This window comes from Chrysemys picta, chromosome 1 (genome assembly GCF_011386835.1).
Source record: "Chrysemys picta bellii isolate R12L10 chromosome 1, ASM1138683v2, whole genome shotgun sequence".
Classification (NCBI taxonomy): domain Eukaryota; kingdom Metazoa; phylum Chordata; order Testudines; family Emydidae; genus Chrysemys; species Chrysemys picta.
Genome location: NC_088791.1, coordinates 314,109,340 through 314,124,052, shown reverse-complemented (window position 1 = coordinate 314,124,052; position 14,713 = coordinate 314,109,340). Strand labels below are relative to the sequence as shown.

The 14,713-nt window shown below is 43.1% G+C and overlaps 1 protein-coding gene across 5 annotated transcripts in view; it reads right to left on the bottom strand.

Annotated features, from left to right (window-relative positions):
• The window catches only part of ZDHHC20 (zinc finger DHHC-type palmitoyltransferase 20), a 78,553-nt gene that overhangs the window by 45,948 nt on the left and 17,892 nt on the right, over window positions 1-14,713 (bottom strand). The gene's annotated exons all lie outside the window — the stretch shown is intronic.

Here is a 14,713-nt window from a genome sequence, read left to right as displayed (position 1 = left end):
GAGCCCTTTACAAAAGTCCCTATACAATTTTTTGCATTAGTCAATCCAATCTACTTTCTAGAGCGCCACACTTCTCTATCACTTTCAACACTACCATCATCCTCCCCATCACGCAGGCATGTAATTTACAAGCTATTTTTGACTTCCTCTCCCCTGCCTGACACATTCAGCTCATATCTAAAAGTCTCATCACTTCTTCCCCCTCAATATCTCTAAGATCTCTCCATTTATTTCTATCCCTACAGCTAAATCTCTTGTTCAGGCCCTCATTATATCTTGTCTTAACTAATGTAACATCCTCTTCTCTGGCTTCCCTAAACCAACTCTTTCAGTCCAGACAAAATACTGCACTGGAAATTTTCCTTGCTTCTGATTTTGATCATGTTACGCCCCTCTCTGAATCCCTTCCTTGGCTCTCCACTTGCTACTACATCAAATTCAAGTTTGTCATCACCATCTCCAAAGCTCTGCATAACTCTGCCCCTACCTACCTACCTGAGCAGGTCTCATTTTGCATGGTCTCCTCTCTCCCTACTCTGCCAACTTTCCTAATTTCCACCGTCTGTCAGCTTTGCACAGACACAGCCATGCGTTTTCCTCTTGCACAGGCAGGGCATTCCTGTGCTCGTTTGCAAGGTCTTCATCCTCTCCACATTAAATCCCCCTTTAAGACCCACCTCAGTCATGCAGTCTACAGTGAACTTTATTGCCATGTGTAAGTAAAATGTATGTTTCCCGACTCCTCCTAATCTCTGTCTACTTGTCTGTCTGCCCTTTCATTGTCCTTAGGACTGGCACCACCCTCTTTTTTGATTGTCTAGATGCCTCCAAATAGTTAAAAGAACAGGAGTACTTGTGGCACCTTAGAGACTAACAAATTTATTAGAGCATTTATTTATTAGAGCCCACTTCTTCTTGGGCTGTAGTCCACAAAAGCTTATGCTCTAATAAATTTGTTAGTCTCTAAGGTGCCACAAGTACTCCTGTTCTTTTTGCGGATACAGACTAACACGGCTGCTACTCTGGATCCAAATAGTTAGTAATTCTTAGCAGTAATAAGACCTAACCAAAGAAAGAAAAAGCAAAATAACTAAAATAAAATGTTCTAGCTTCTCTCACAAGGCTCAGATGCTTCCTTTCCGCTTATGCTGGTGGTTCTTTCCTTTAATTCACCTGCTCAGCACCCTCTCCATTCCCCTATACAGTTTTATTGGCAACTTTTTAATTCCTTCTCTCTAAGGGAAGAATCTTTATCTACCATCCAAAATACAGCAAGTTTGGTTTTAAACTGAATTAGGAAGAACTATTGGGTATGATTTAAAAATCAAGTTTCTGTTTTAAGTGCCTTTTTTTTTTTAGGGCATTTTCCCTCCCCCAAAGAACATGAACCAATAACATAGTAAAATAGTCCCGAAGCAAGTCAATATGTACAAAGACAAGTTACAACTGCTAAGAACAGGCTCACATGCTATAGGACAGTACAGTCAGTATTAACCTCTTGTGAGTTAGAATTTGTCTACGCTTACAGTGGTGCAAGCTGCACCACTGTAGTGCTGTGTATGACGACAGGAGAGTTTCTCCCACTGGAATAAGTACTCCACCTCCCCGAGAGGGGTAGCTATGCTGATAGAGAAGCACTATCTACACCGGGAGTTCAGTCTGTATAGCTGCATTGCTCGTGGTTATACCGACATAAGACAGTAGCATAGACAGGCGCTTCAAGGTTTCAAGTAGGGCTGTCGATTAATCGTAGTTAACTCAACTCAAAAAAATTAATCGCAATTAATTGCAGTTTTAATCACACTTTTAAACAATAGAATACCAATTGAAATGTATTAAATATTTTGGATGTTTTTCTACATTTTCATATATATTGTATTCTGTGTTGTAATTGAAATCAAAGTGTATATTATTTTTGATTACAAATATTTGCACTGTAAAAATGATAAACAAAAGAAATACGTGTATACTCGTTCATAAGCCGAATTTTTTTTAGTAAAAAAGAGAAGCACCAGAGAAGGGGGTCGGCTTATGATCAGGTATAGAGAGCGAGAGGTGGAACACGGCCCTTTACCCCAACAGAGGGAGCAAGGAGAGGCAGCACAGCCAGCAGAGACAGAAGGGAAGAGGCGGGGCCAGAGTCTCTCCACTTCTGGCCACGCTGCTCTCCCCCCAGCCTCTAAAGCAGCTGCAGCTCCGGCCCCAGCCCCCAGAGCAGGCTGTGGCCGTGCCGCCTGGCCCAGCTCTCTGGAACGCGCTGCAGCCACGCTGCCCAATCTGGCCTGCCGGAGCAGGCTGCAGCCGCGCTGCCCAGCCTGCCAGAGCAGCTCCAGCCAGGCCAGAGCCATCCTCCCCTGGCCCTCCTCAGATAAGGTGGGAAGGGATGGGATGGAGAGAGTGTGGGGGTCCCAGGCTAGGGGTGGGGTCATGTGGCGGGTGGTCACAGGGGTTACTCCCCTGACTCCCAGCTTCTCCCCCGCTAAAAATTTCCCCCACCAGTTGTTGTCCCGGCCCATCAGGGTAAGCAGCTGGCGCGCCGGGACACTTTATTTACTTAGGTTTACCTCCGTGCCTGCAGACGCTCGAGGTAAACAAACCATCTTGGCCTGCCAGCGGCTTATCCTGATGGCCCGGGAGCCAAAGTTTGCTGACCCCTGAATTATAGGGTCGGCTTACGAACAGGTCATAAAAATTTTCCATTTTTACTTATCCATCTTGGGGGGGGGGGTCGGCTTATAAACGAATCACCACATGCAAGTATCCTAGTGCCATCTCTTTGTCATGAAAGTGCAATTTACAAATGTAGATTTTTTTGTGTTACATAACTGCACTCAAAAACAAAACAATGTAAAACTTCAGAGCCTACAAGTCCATTCAGTCCTACTTCTTGTTCGGCCAATCGCTAAGACAAACACATTTGTTTACATTTACAGGAGATAATGCTGCCCTCTTCTTATTTACAATGTCACCAGAAAGTGAGAACAGGCATTTGCATGGCACTTCTGTAGCTGGCACTGCAAGGTATTTACATGCCAGATATGCTAAACATTCATATGCCCCTTCATGCTTTGGCCACCATTCCAGAGGAGATGCTTCCATGCTGATGACGCTAGTAAAAAAAATAATGCATTAATTAAATTTGTGACTGAACATCTTGGGGGAGATTTGTATGTCCCCTGCTCTGTTTTACCCACATTCTGCCATATATTTCATGTTATAGCAGTCTCAGATGATGATCCAGCACATGTTTGTTTTAAGAACACTTTCACTGCAGATTTGACAAAACGCAAAGAAGGTACCAATATGAGATTTTTAAAGATAGGTATAGCACTCGACCCAAGGTTTAAGAATCTGAAGTGCCTTCCAAAATCTGAAAAGGATGAGGTGTGGAGCATGCTTTCAGAAGTCTTATAAGAGCAGCACTCCGACAAGGAAAATACAGAATCCGAACCACCAAAAAAGAAAATCAACCTTCTGCTCTGGCATCTGACTCAGATGATGAAAATGAACATGCGTTGGTCCACACTGCTTTGGATTGTTATTGAGCAGAACCCATCATCAGCATGGGCATGCGTCCCCTGGAATGGTGGTTGAAGCATGAAGGGACATATGAATCTTTGCCACATCTGGCACGCAAATATCTTGCGACGCTGGCTACAACAATGCCATGCAAACACCTGTTCTCACTTTCAGGTGACAAGAAGTGGGCAGCACTATCTCCTGCAAAGACATGTTTGTCTGAGCGACTGGCTGAACAAGAAGTAGGACTGAGTGGACTTGCAGTCTCTAAAGTTTTACATTGTTCTATTTTTGAATGCAGTTATTTTCTCTACATAATTCTACATTTGTAGGTTCAACTTTCATGATAAAGAGATTGCACTACAGTACTTGTATTAGGTGAATTGAAAAATACTACTTTTGTTTTTTTACAGTGCAAATATTTGTAATCAAAAATAAATATAAAGTGAACACTGTACACTTTGTATTCTGTGTTGTAACTGAAATGAATATATTTGAAAATGTATAAAACATCCAAAAATATTTAAATAAATGGTATTCTATTATTGTTTAAAAGTGCGATTAATTTTACAATTAATCACGATTAATTTTTTTAATCACTTGACAGCCTTAGTTTCAAGTTATTTTCTATTTTTTTTTTTTTTAAACTCTGGATATATTTCTAGTTTATTAAAACAAAATAGTTCTAATTTACTGTATTATATTTCTCTTTTCTTGTTCATATTAAATTGCTTACTTAATAATTTCACATTTTTTCCCAAACATAAAAAGGTGAACATTACAGACAGGGGAAGGTAAACATTAAAAGTGTTTTTTCTTGCAAGATTGAGTTCCTAAGCAATTAACTTCAAAATGACAACATGTATTTTCAGACTGAATTTTTCCTCTAGCTACAGCTCTATCCTGGGTGAACACCTTTGCATGGAGTTGGAAAAACATGCATTCTCTGGGACAAGATAAATTCAAAATTCCACCTAGTCTTCTGAAAGGAAAGAAACTAAGCATCCAACTTAGAAAATATATATATAAAAAGGTTCACATCATAGTTCCAATCAAAAAGCGCTGTAATATGTGGCCTATACAGGTACTATATCAAGCAAATTCAACTCAATTATATTTTATGAGAATATTCAGAATGATGCTTCAAAAATCATATATTTTCCCTCTTGAACATAATCAGCTTAAGCCTAGATAACATCATATTACTTTGCACTTATAGAGATTTCATCCAAGGATCTGGATGCCAGGCCCGCTGACCGGAGGATGAGGGGGGACGCAAAGGGGGCAATTTACCAGGGGCCCAGGCAATTTAAAAGGGCCCGGTAGCCCCAAGACGCTGCTGCTGCCATGGTAGTGGTGGCTGCCGGGAGCCACAGGCCCTTTTAAATTGCCTGGGCGGGCTGCAGGGCCCCGCACTTTGGGGTGGGCCCCGTGGACCGGGGCCCGGAATTTCTGTCGGCGAGCCTGCTGGATGCACTTTTGCAAACACTAAATACACCTCATACCCCTGGAAGGAAGCTAATTCTCTCTCCCTTTCCTAGCCAGCTCCCTCAGGTCAACATGCATACCCTAAAATTGCTCTGCATGGTCTGATGGCTAACAAAATATTGTAGTCTGAAGTATGTCCTAATAGTGAAATCCTTCTGATTTCTCATACTGTTTTCATTTCAAGATTATGTCTGGTCACCACCAAATTAAAAAAAAAAAAAAAAAAAAAGCCCTTTGGGCAGAGAAGTGCACATAAGATATGAGGACAATTTGTTGGAGTCTAGCCAATTTAGGGGAACGGTAAAAAAAATCTGGTCTTAAAATGTAAAGCTGGTTACCATTTTAACTAAAGAGAGATTACTCTCACTCCACAGGTATTCTCATTTTATGGATGGATAAATTGAAGCACAGTCCTGAGACACCAAGGTTTATGACTTGACCAAAGTCACACAGCAAGCAAGAGGCGAGTCAACCGTTTTCCAGGATGGATCTATATTACATCATGAAGTCCTATTTCAAATTAATAGTAATATTTACTATTTTAAGCAACAGAGTCCTGTGGCACCTTTAAGACTAACAGATGTATTGGAGCATAAGTTTTCATGGGTGAATACCCACTTCGTCAGACACATGCCACACATGTCCTTAAAGGTGCCACAGGACTCTCTGTTGCTTTTTACAGATCCAGACTAACACGGCTACTCCTCTGATATTTACTATTTTGTTTCCACTAGGAACTTTAAACATGCACTGATTACCTGGCCAGTCAATCTTTAAATTCTGCTTCAGAACTGCAAACTAAAATCCTTCCCTGTGCTGCCTTTGACCAATTTGGTTTGTTGCAGTGGCTCTCCAGTGAAAAGAAATGTATTTCCACTTCAGGCACTTCAAAACCTTTTCTACATGTGGGAAAGATATCAAACAGTGCTGCTTTTTTGCCCTATTGATTTTTTTACAAAACAAGTCAAAATGCTTCCAAAACCTTTGCATGGAAGCACATACATCTCAGGAGACCACGATGAAATGTATCAACCAGAGTCTGTGCCCTGAGAGCTGCAATGAAGAGCAAAGTCAATATTTCACAAGTTTAAGTACTGCAAATCTGCTTTCAGTCTGTCCTTGCTGGGAGCTGAGGAGTTCAAAATATATTCCTTGGTCTATTGTTCAATTACAGAGGTAAAGAAAAAAAAAGGAAATTAAGCAAGCCAAGATCCTGAAAATGTATTAAATATTAAAATCTCAACTTGCTACAGTAAGTCAATGTTTTAATAAGTTATTGCTAGCAAATACTAAAAATATGGACTACAGCTGTAGCTATAATTCATGCTGCAGCTCATAAAGTGCCTGAGCACTACAGAAACCTTGAAGTTTCAACAGACTGATAAACCCAAAGGTCTCTAATGTTTTAGTTGAACACATTGTATAAATTTGTCTCTAACTTTTACCTTCTCTCAACATGAAGCACAAAGAACAAAATAAAACAAAGGAGTAAAAAGAAAACCCTCATTCTTCCAACATGACTTAATCCTACTTACGCACCAAAAGCAACACACACTAACGTACAAAGTGAACCTATTTTCTATTCGAGTCAGATCTATTATACTGTCAGAGTCCTGTTCATGTTGCACTCAATTCTCTGAAAATAGTGTATTTTGCAATGTGAAACTAGGTGCTCTATTAGGCTGGCTTCTTATTTAACTTTCTGCTTAGCTGAGTTAGAAAACAAAAACACATTCCAACTTTGGCTTCTAACAGGGGAAAAAGCTTGAATGTTTTGTCTCAGATGTCCCAATGCCACTCATTTTCCTCCTAATTCCTTCCTATTGCTTATACCTCTCCTAAGCACCTCTCTCTTCCCATTTTTGTCTTTGCACCTTGACCATGTCACTCTTTAAGCTTGCACCTTCGAGACCTGGACCACAGGCATGGGCGGTGGGTATAATAGGCGCTGCCACAGCCAGCGGACCCCTGGTTGCAGGGTTTTGTGGCGAAGTTTTTGATTTATTATGCCTGTAGTGTGAGAAACTGCTATCTGTAGGAATCTGCTACCTGTAGCAGTTATGCATATGTAAGGGATTGTAAAAAATTGCTACTCTAAAAAACTGCTATCCGAAGTAGCAAATTCCTACAGATAGCAATTTCTTGCACTACACGCTCCTCCGGCCGTGGGAGGGGATTGGATGTCGGTGGGAGGAAGGGACAGAGCCGGGACTAGCCTCCCCAAATGGGGGCTCCACCCACCACCCATGACCACAAGAAACAATGCTGCAGTGGTAGGGAGATTGGTGGATGATCTAATGAATCAGATGTAAAAGAGGTCAAATTTTTCAGCAGTGACCAGTGATTTTGGATACTTCTACATTTGGATGTCCAAATTGAGACACCTTAGAGGAGCCCTATTTTCAGGAAGTGTCAAGCATTCGCCCTCTGAAAATACATGCACCACTTCAAGGGACTTCAGAATGTATATCACTTATTTGTAGTGTAAATGCCGGATTCTCTGTAACACAAATTCTTTAAATCAAGATTTGAAGACTTCAGTAACTCAACCAGAAGTTAGGGTCTGTTACAGGAGTGAGTTGGTGAGGTTCTGTAACCTGCAATGTGCAGGAGGTCAGACTAGATGATCATGATGATTCCTTCTGGCCTTAAAGTCCATGAGTCTATTTATAGGCTTTTCTATGGTTACTACAGTAGTATCGGAGCACCTCCAACATCCCTGCAAGGTAGGGAAGTATCTCCATAGTGAGGCACAGAGAGATTGAGTGATTTGCCCAAGGTATCAAAGGAAATCTACTAAAAAACCAGAAATAGAACCTGTATCTCAGTGCAATAACGTCAACCACAAAACCATCCTTCAGGTATTGGGTGTGTATTCTTTCAATTGTAGAGTACTGATTGCAGATAAAACTCAAATAAAAATAAAGACATGGAAATAACTGGATCTGTTTCTTATGGAACACTTATTTGCAGCCCCATCATGAATTCTGACTGAAGTCATATACTTTGAATATTACAGTCTTTCCAGGCATCCAAAGAGTGAACTTTTACATTCTTCTTGGTGCTCCATGTAGGTGGGGAAATACTAACGTGCAGATGCAAGTACATTCCTTCACCATATCTGAAGCCCTAACTCTCCCCAGCTTCCACTCCATTAAATTGTTCACAAATGAAGATCAAAACTATTTTAAAAAAACCCACCCATCAGCTCTGGAACTCAGTTGAAACACACCTCAACAGTGGCCCTGACTGACTACAAGAGCAAGATCTCCACCCTAACCCTCTCCAAAAAGGGAATTAGCTCAACTCAAGTGAGACCCCCGCTCCCTTTAAGATCCATGTAGACAGGACCACTAGCAAGATAACACAAGGCAGAGCTTGAGTGTTCCTGACCCCATCCACATACAAAAACTCAATCACTCATGTGTGGTGGTGACATAACAAAAGCTGACGGACGTAACGGGGGGTGTAGGACAGATTTCCAGTGAGATTCCCTCAACAGTTGCTAGCGTGTCTTATCTGTAGCCGGATACAGGGTAATGCCATGACACAAGCAAAAAACGCTAGTCATCCAATGCCTTCCAACAATCCCCCAACACCTCCCACCCAATGCCCTTTTCTTGCCATCTACCTCTCTCTGTTTTATGATCAGAAACCACCTACCATTGCACATAGGCCTTCTCAGCCTTCTTTCCCCCACTTGCACAGTTTCCAGTATCAGCAACTTTACTCATCTATATGCAGCACAGAGCTCTGTTTGTTAAGAATGACCCCAAGAGGACCGCCTCAGTATGCTGCTAGCTGGCCAAAGGCTGACATGAAGGTACCGGTGGATCTTTGGTGTGACACTAGCAGGGCCCACAAGTTGGATACATGCTTTGCCACCCATAGGAATGTTTCTCCAGAGAGAAATCTGGAGCGAGCCCAGATGGAACTGGTTTACTTCACTGAGTTACTAGGTTCATACCACTTCCAACCAGAATCCCCAGAAGGAGCAGACATGTTTTCCCTCATTACACTGCAAAAGCATTCAGGGAGCAGTGCAGTTTAATGTAGCACTACAATGAGATGGGTCCCCAAAAGCTTTGGCATCACACAGAAGTAAACAGAATGCTCGCGTGGATGCAGGAGCTAACTCCCATAGCTAACACAAGGGAAGAATCTCAAGGGTGGATTGCTTGAGTTAATACTGTTATGTGGAATCACTCCTGGTTGTGCGGTAGCTTCAAACTATCTCAAAAGATGTTAAACTGTCTGCACAGGAGTTAAGGGAGGGGAGCAGGTTCCAATTGAGTTGAGCTATTTTGATTGGAAAAATTAAAAAGCAAGGCATATTTTTTACCTGCATAGACAGGGCCATGCCACATACTACTATATTTATTAGTTTATTGAGAGAATTAACACTCACAGGAATTGACATTATAAATTGTATTATATTTCAAATATGGTAAAAGTGAGGCTATAGTTGCATAATATGGGTCCTAATGACTTGTTTTTTAGTTGTTACTAACCATGGTCACAGTTTGTGTTCTATGGTTAAAGCAACATTAACAGAGTTATTTGACCGCAACAGATCATTTAGAGTGCCTGAGAGGCACACTGCCCAGAAAATACTCTCTTATAACAAAAGCAAGGTAGATATTTATTTATGGCGAGGCCACTCTAGCTTTAACACAGTATGTGTACCAACACGGAAACAAGAGAGGTCTGTAACGGCAATTTCAACTTTCATATTTAGAAAGTAAGTTTCTAGTCCTCTTCCTTGCAAAGATAGTCTTGAAAGTGTAAAGGTACCCTGGGGCTGAAAGGCTGTCACTGATTTTTCTTAGGGTTGTCTACAAAAAACTGAACTGTTAGATCAGTTAAGAAACCACGCATTTATCAAAATAAGCTATTCTGATACAAGCACCTTTACGTTGCGTCCACACTAGGGGGTTGCTTGCACTGATTTAATTATATCTGTTTCAAAAATAGATATAATTAAATTGTTACCAAAACTGTGTGAGATTTAGAAAATCTCTAAAAAATCATGAATTATTCTGTCTCATTCTTATAGCTAGTCAGATCTGACCTGTGGGACTGTGAAAGCCACTAGCACAGGGGTGGGCAAACTACGGCCCATGGGCTGCATCCGGCCCGCCAGCTGTTTTAATCCGGCCCTCGAGCTCCCACTGGGGAGCGAGGTCTGGGACTTGCTCTGCTCCGGCGCTCGGCTTCTGGAAACAGCGGCATGTCCTCCCTCTGGCTCCTACGCGTAGAAGCAGCCAGGGGGCTCCACTACACACACTGTCCCCGCCCCAACTGCCGCCCCTGAAGCTCCCATTGGCTGGGAACCACGGCCAATGGGAGCTGCAGGGGCGGCACCTGCAGACGGAGCAGCGCACAGCACAGCCGCCTGGCCGCGCCTCTGCGTAGGAGCTAGAGGAGGGACATGCCACTGATTCCGGGAACCACTTGAGGTAAACGCCGCCCCAAGCCTGCACCCCTGAGCTATCCCCTGCACCCCAACCCCCTGTCCCAGCACTGATCCCCTTCCCGCCCTCGGACCCCCTTGGTCTCAGCCCAGGGGCACCCTCCTACAGCCCAAACCTCTCATCCCCAGCACCACCCCAGAGCCTGCACCCCCAGCCGGAGCCCCCTCCCGCACCCTGAACTACTCATTTCTGGTCCCACCATTGAGTCCGCTCCCCCAGCCAGAGCCCTCAGCCCCCTCCTGCACCCCAACCCCAATTTCATGAGCATTCATGGCCCACCATACAATTTCTATACCCAGATCTGGTCCTCAGGCCACAAAGTTTGTCCACCCCTGCACTAGCACATATGGGTCCTTTGATTTTTTGAGGAAAGCTCAATCAAATTTGCAGTTTTGGGGGATGGAAACTGTCTCTGACAGTGTTATGACTGCTTCAGGTTTTTACTTCTCAGCTTGGCTGCTCAGCTGCAAGTAGCAATGTGACCAATGACCACAAGGAAGGTCACTTTAATACCACGAGACATGGCCTGGTTTGTGGACACAGGACAGAGTAGAGGATCCATTACATTCCCTGCTCTTATTACACCAACTCAAAGTCAAACTTTTCTGCCTACATTTTTCTATTAACTACTTCACAGGTGAAGGTTATGATGATTCATTAATGTTCATATATTATTGTTGTATAATGTACCAGAATGCACACAAAAGTTTCCAGAGGTTCTAGCAGCATACTGACCACTGGGTTATCTGCAGAATTGTGCCTTGAAACATTTTTAGATGTTGGTAATTTACATGGACCCTTTCCACTTTCCCTGACGCAAGAAAGCAGACAAAGAATTAAGGGGAGATTTTCAAAGGCACAAATGGCAGTTTGGTACCCAACTCCCATTGACTTTGAACCAGAATTAGGCATCAAACTGCCACTTGTGCTTTTAAAAATCTCCCCCCTTCAGGAAGCTAAATACAAGGTTGCTCTGAAAAGAAGTCACCTAGCTAATCAATCCTGAAGCTAGTCATATGAATAGCCGGGTAAAATGGTGAGGTATTGGCTATATTTGGAAAGAGAGGTTGGCTTAAAAAGTGTTTTGTACATTCATCCAAAAATGCTAAGGCTGGCTCTGTAATCAGCACATTCAGCTACTCAAACTACTGCACTGCAGCAGAAACTCTTCACCAAATGTGTTATCCTTGAAAAGCTCCATTCCCTGTAATGAAGCACAACTGCACAGAATCAAGACATCTAAATTAGCTCATTTTTCAGTCTTCCTTCCTTTTTCTTAATCACCAGTACACTGAAGGAACACAATCTGTTCATTTTACTAGCAATTTGGCCTGTTCCTAGTTCTAGTGTCACTTGATTATACCTTCCTCATCTGGTTGGTAAAGTCACTACACACTCCTCATTCAATCCCTCCTGAATACTCGACTCTGTCACAACACCTTCAAGTAACTTCAATGGCTTGACTGCAGGGTAGTTTTTTAATGCTACATATAAGTGATTTGTTTCCAATACTGCCCACAATGTGCTAAGTGCTATACAAACACAAAAGAAGGCACACTCTCTTTTAAAATCAAAACAGAGAGTATGTCTACACTACAGAGTCAACTCAACTTATGTACACTTGAGTTACTCCTCTCTGAGGGTACATCTACGCTGCAATAAAAGACCCATGGTCCAGGTCAGCTAACTCAGGTTCGCAGGGCCTTGGGCTGTGGGGCTAAGAATTGCAGTGTAGACACTTGGGTTCAGGCTGGAGTCTGGGCTCTGAAACCCGGCAAGGGGCGGGGGAAACATGTCTCAGAGCTTGGGCTCCCGATCTCCAAGACCCTCTGTCTCTTGTGGAGTTTTGGAGCCCGGGCTCCACCCCAAGTGTCTATGTGCAATTTTTAGCCCCACAGTCCAAGCCAGAGTCAGCTGACCCAAGCTCTGAAACTTCGTGCCACAGGTTTTTTATTGCAGTATAGATATACCCTGAGTTAACCTAGCTTGAGTGAAAGCGGCCACGCTGAGGCTATGTCTACACTGCACTTTAAAAGTTTTGTTGCTCAGGGTTGTGAAAAAAATCTCAGAACGACAAAAGTTTTAACAACGAAAAACACCGGTGTGGACGGTGCTTCGTAGGCGGGAGACACTCTACTAGTGACGAAACCACCCTCCCATGTTGGGGGGTGGTTTTATTTTGTCATCAGGAGAGCTTTCTCACAGCGACAAAGAGCAGCTACACTGCATACCTTACAACGGCACAGCTGTAGTGGCACAGCTGTGCCATTGTAAGGTGCGCAGTGTAGATATAGCCTGAGAAACAATATGAGCTTCTGTGTCCATACTGGTGCTGCACTCATTTGGGTGTGGCATTAAAACCTCTAGGAGCACATGCCATGTTTCTTAGTACTGTAGTAAGCGGAGCTGCTCTAGTAATTCTTTCCCAGTGAGTTGTGAGAGAACTTCTCTGTCCTTCCTGGACACACGGGGAGAATTATAGGAAGACATTGGAAGAATAGCAGTACTTGAGAGGCACTAGCCTTTGTCCACACTACAGAGTGATCGTGTTAGCAACTGACGAGCTGTGTTTCGCTGAGCTTTAGCCTATACTCCTCTCAGGCCTACCAACTTGAGATAAAAACATCACTGCATTTGAGTTAAAGGTTTGTGTGTGGGGATGGGACTACAGTTAGGGGCAACACTTGAGTTATAAACTTGAGTTAACTGTGCAGTGAAAACAAGCATTGAAGGAATTAGAAAGGGGAGTCAGAAACAAGCAAAGTGACCAGGGGATAGTAAAATTTTAGCAATACATGGGTTTTATATAGAGAACACCTAACACATTGTGGGCAACACTGGAAACAATAAACCTAAAAAAAAAAAAAAAAGCTATAGAGCCATGCTTCTCATCTTCAAATTTCTCTGATCAGAATTACTGTTTTCTGAAAAGAATAAAATGTACTCTTCACCAGCTAAAGTGTATATTTTTAAGTCAATAGCTGTGTTGATAATCAAGCACCTATCCCTAAAGAGCACTTGGGTCACTGGGTATAAAATACAGTACCTTAATTATATGTGCCCAATGGCCTAACTTCAGATCCTACTAACAAACCCATTCACCCTTCAAATCCAGGTAGATAAAGACAAGGAAATATGAACAGTCTTGATTTAACTAAGCCAAAACAGAGAGTATTTCTGAGTGCTGAAATATTGGTAAAGTTATGCAGTTAAATAGAGGGGAATAAAAATGCTGGAAATTACTACCCGTATATACGCGATCATAAGCCGGTTTGTTTATAAGCCGACCCCCTCAGAATGGATAAGTAAAAATGGAATTGTTTTTATGACCCATTCATAAGCCGACCCTATAATTCAGGGGTCAGCAAACTTTGGCTCCTGGGCCATCAGGCTAAGCCACTGGCGGGCCGAAGTGGTTTCTTTACCTCGAGCGTCTGCAGGCACGGAGGTAAACATAAGTAAACAAAATGTCCTGGCCACCAGCAGGGACGGGCTGGGACAGCAACTGGTGGGGAAATTTGGGGGGAAAGGGGAGAAAGCTGGGGGTCAGGGGAGTAACTCGTGACCACCCCCCACATGACCACTAGCCTGGGACCCCCACACTCTCCCCATCCCATCCCTTCCCACCTTAGCTGGGGCAGGCCAGGGGAGGATGTCTCTGGCCTGGCTGGAGCTGCTCCGGCAGGCCGAGTGGCGCAGCTGCAGCCTGCCAGTCCTGCAGCTGCTTCGGAGACTGGGGGGAGAGCAGCGTGGCCAGAAACGGAGAGACTCTGGCCCCTCTTCCCTTCTGTCTCTGCTGGCTGTGCTGCCTCTCCTTGCCCCCTCTGTTGGGGGGGAGGCGCTGTGTCCCACCTCTCCCTCTCTATACCCATTCATAAGCCGACCCCCTTCTCTGATGTTTCCCTTTTTTACTAAAAAAATTCGGCTTATGAAAGAGTATATACGGTACTTGATGAGTTACTTTTCACAATTTTAACTACATCTGCCTCATAGAGTCATCATTACACTACAGTTGTTTTATAAAGATGTTTCACTTTCCAGTTGTTTGCACAGATTTCAGGGATTAGAAAATTTAGGGTGGTTTGATTTTCTTAAATTAACTTTACCATTTTGAAGATATTAGTTTTTAAGTTACCTTACTATTACTGTGATTGCATTGTTTGTATTACATTTTACTTAAAGCAGTGTTACCTACCTCCCGCGGGAGATTTGACATGCTAAAATAAAAGCTA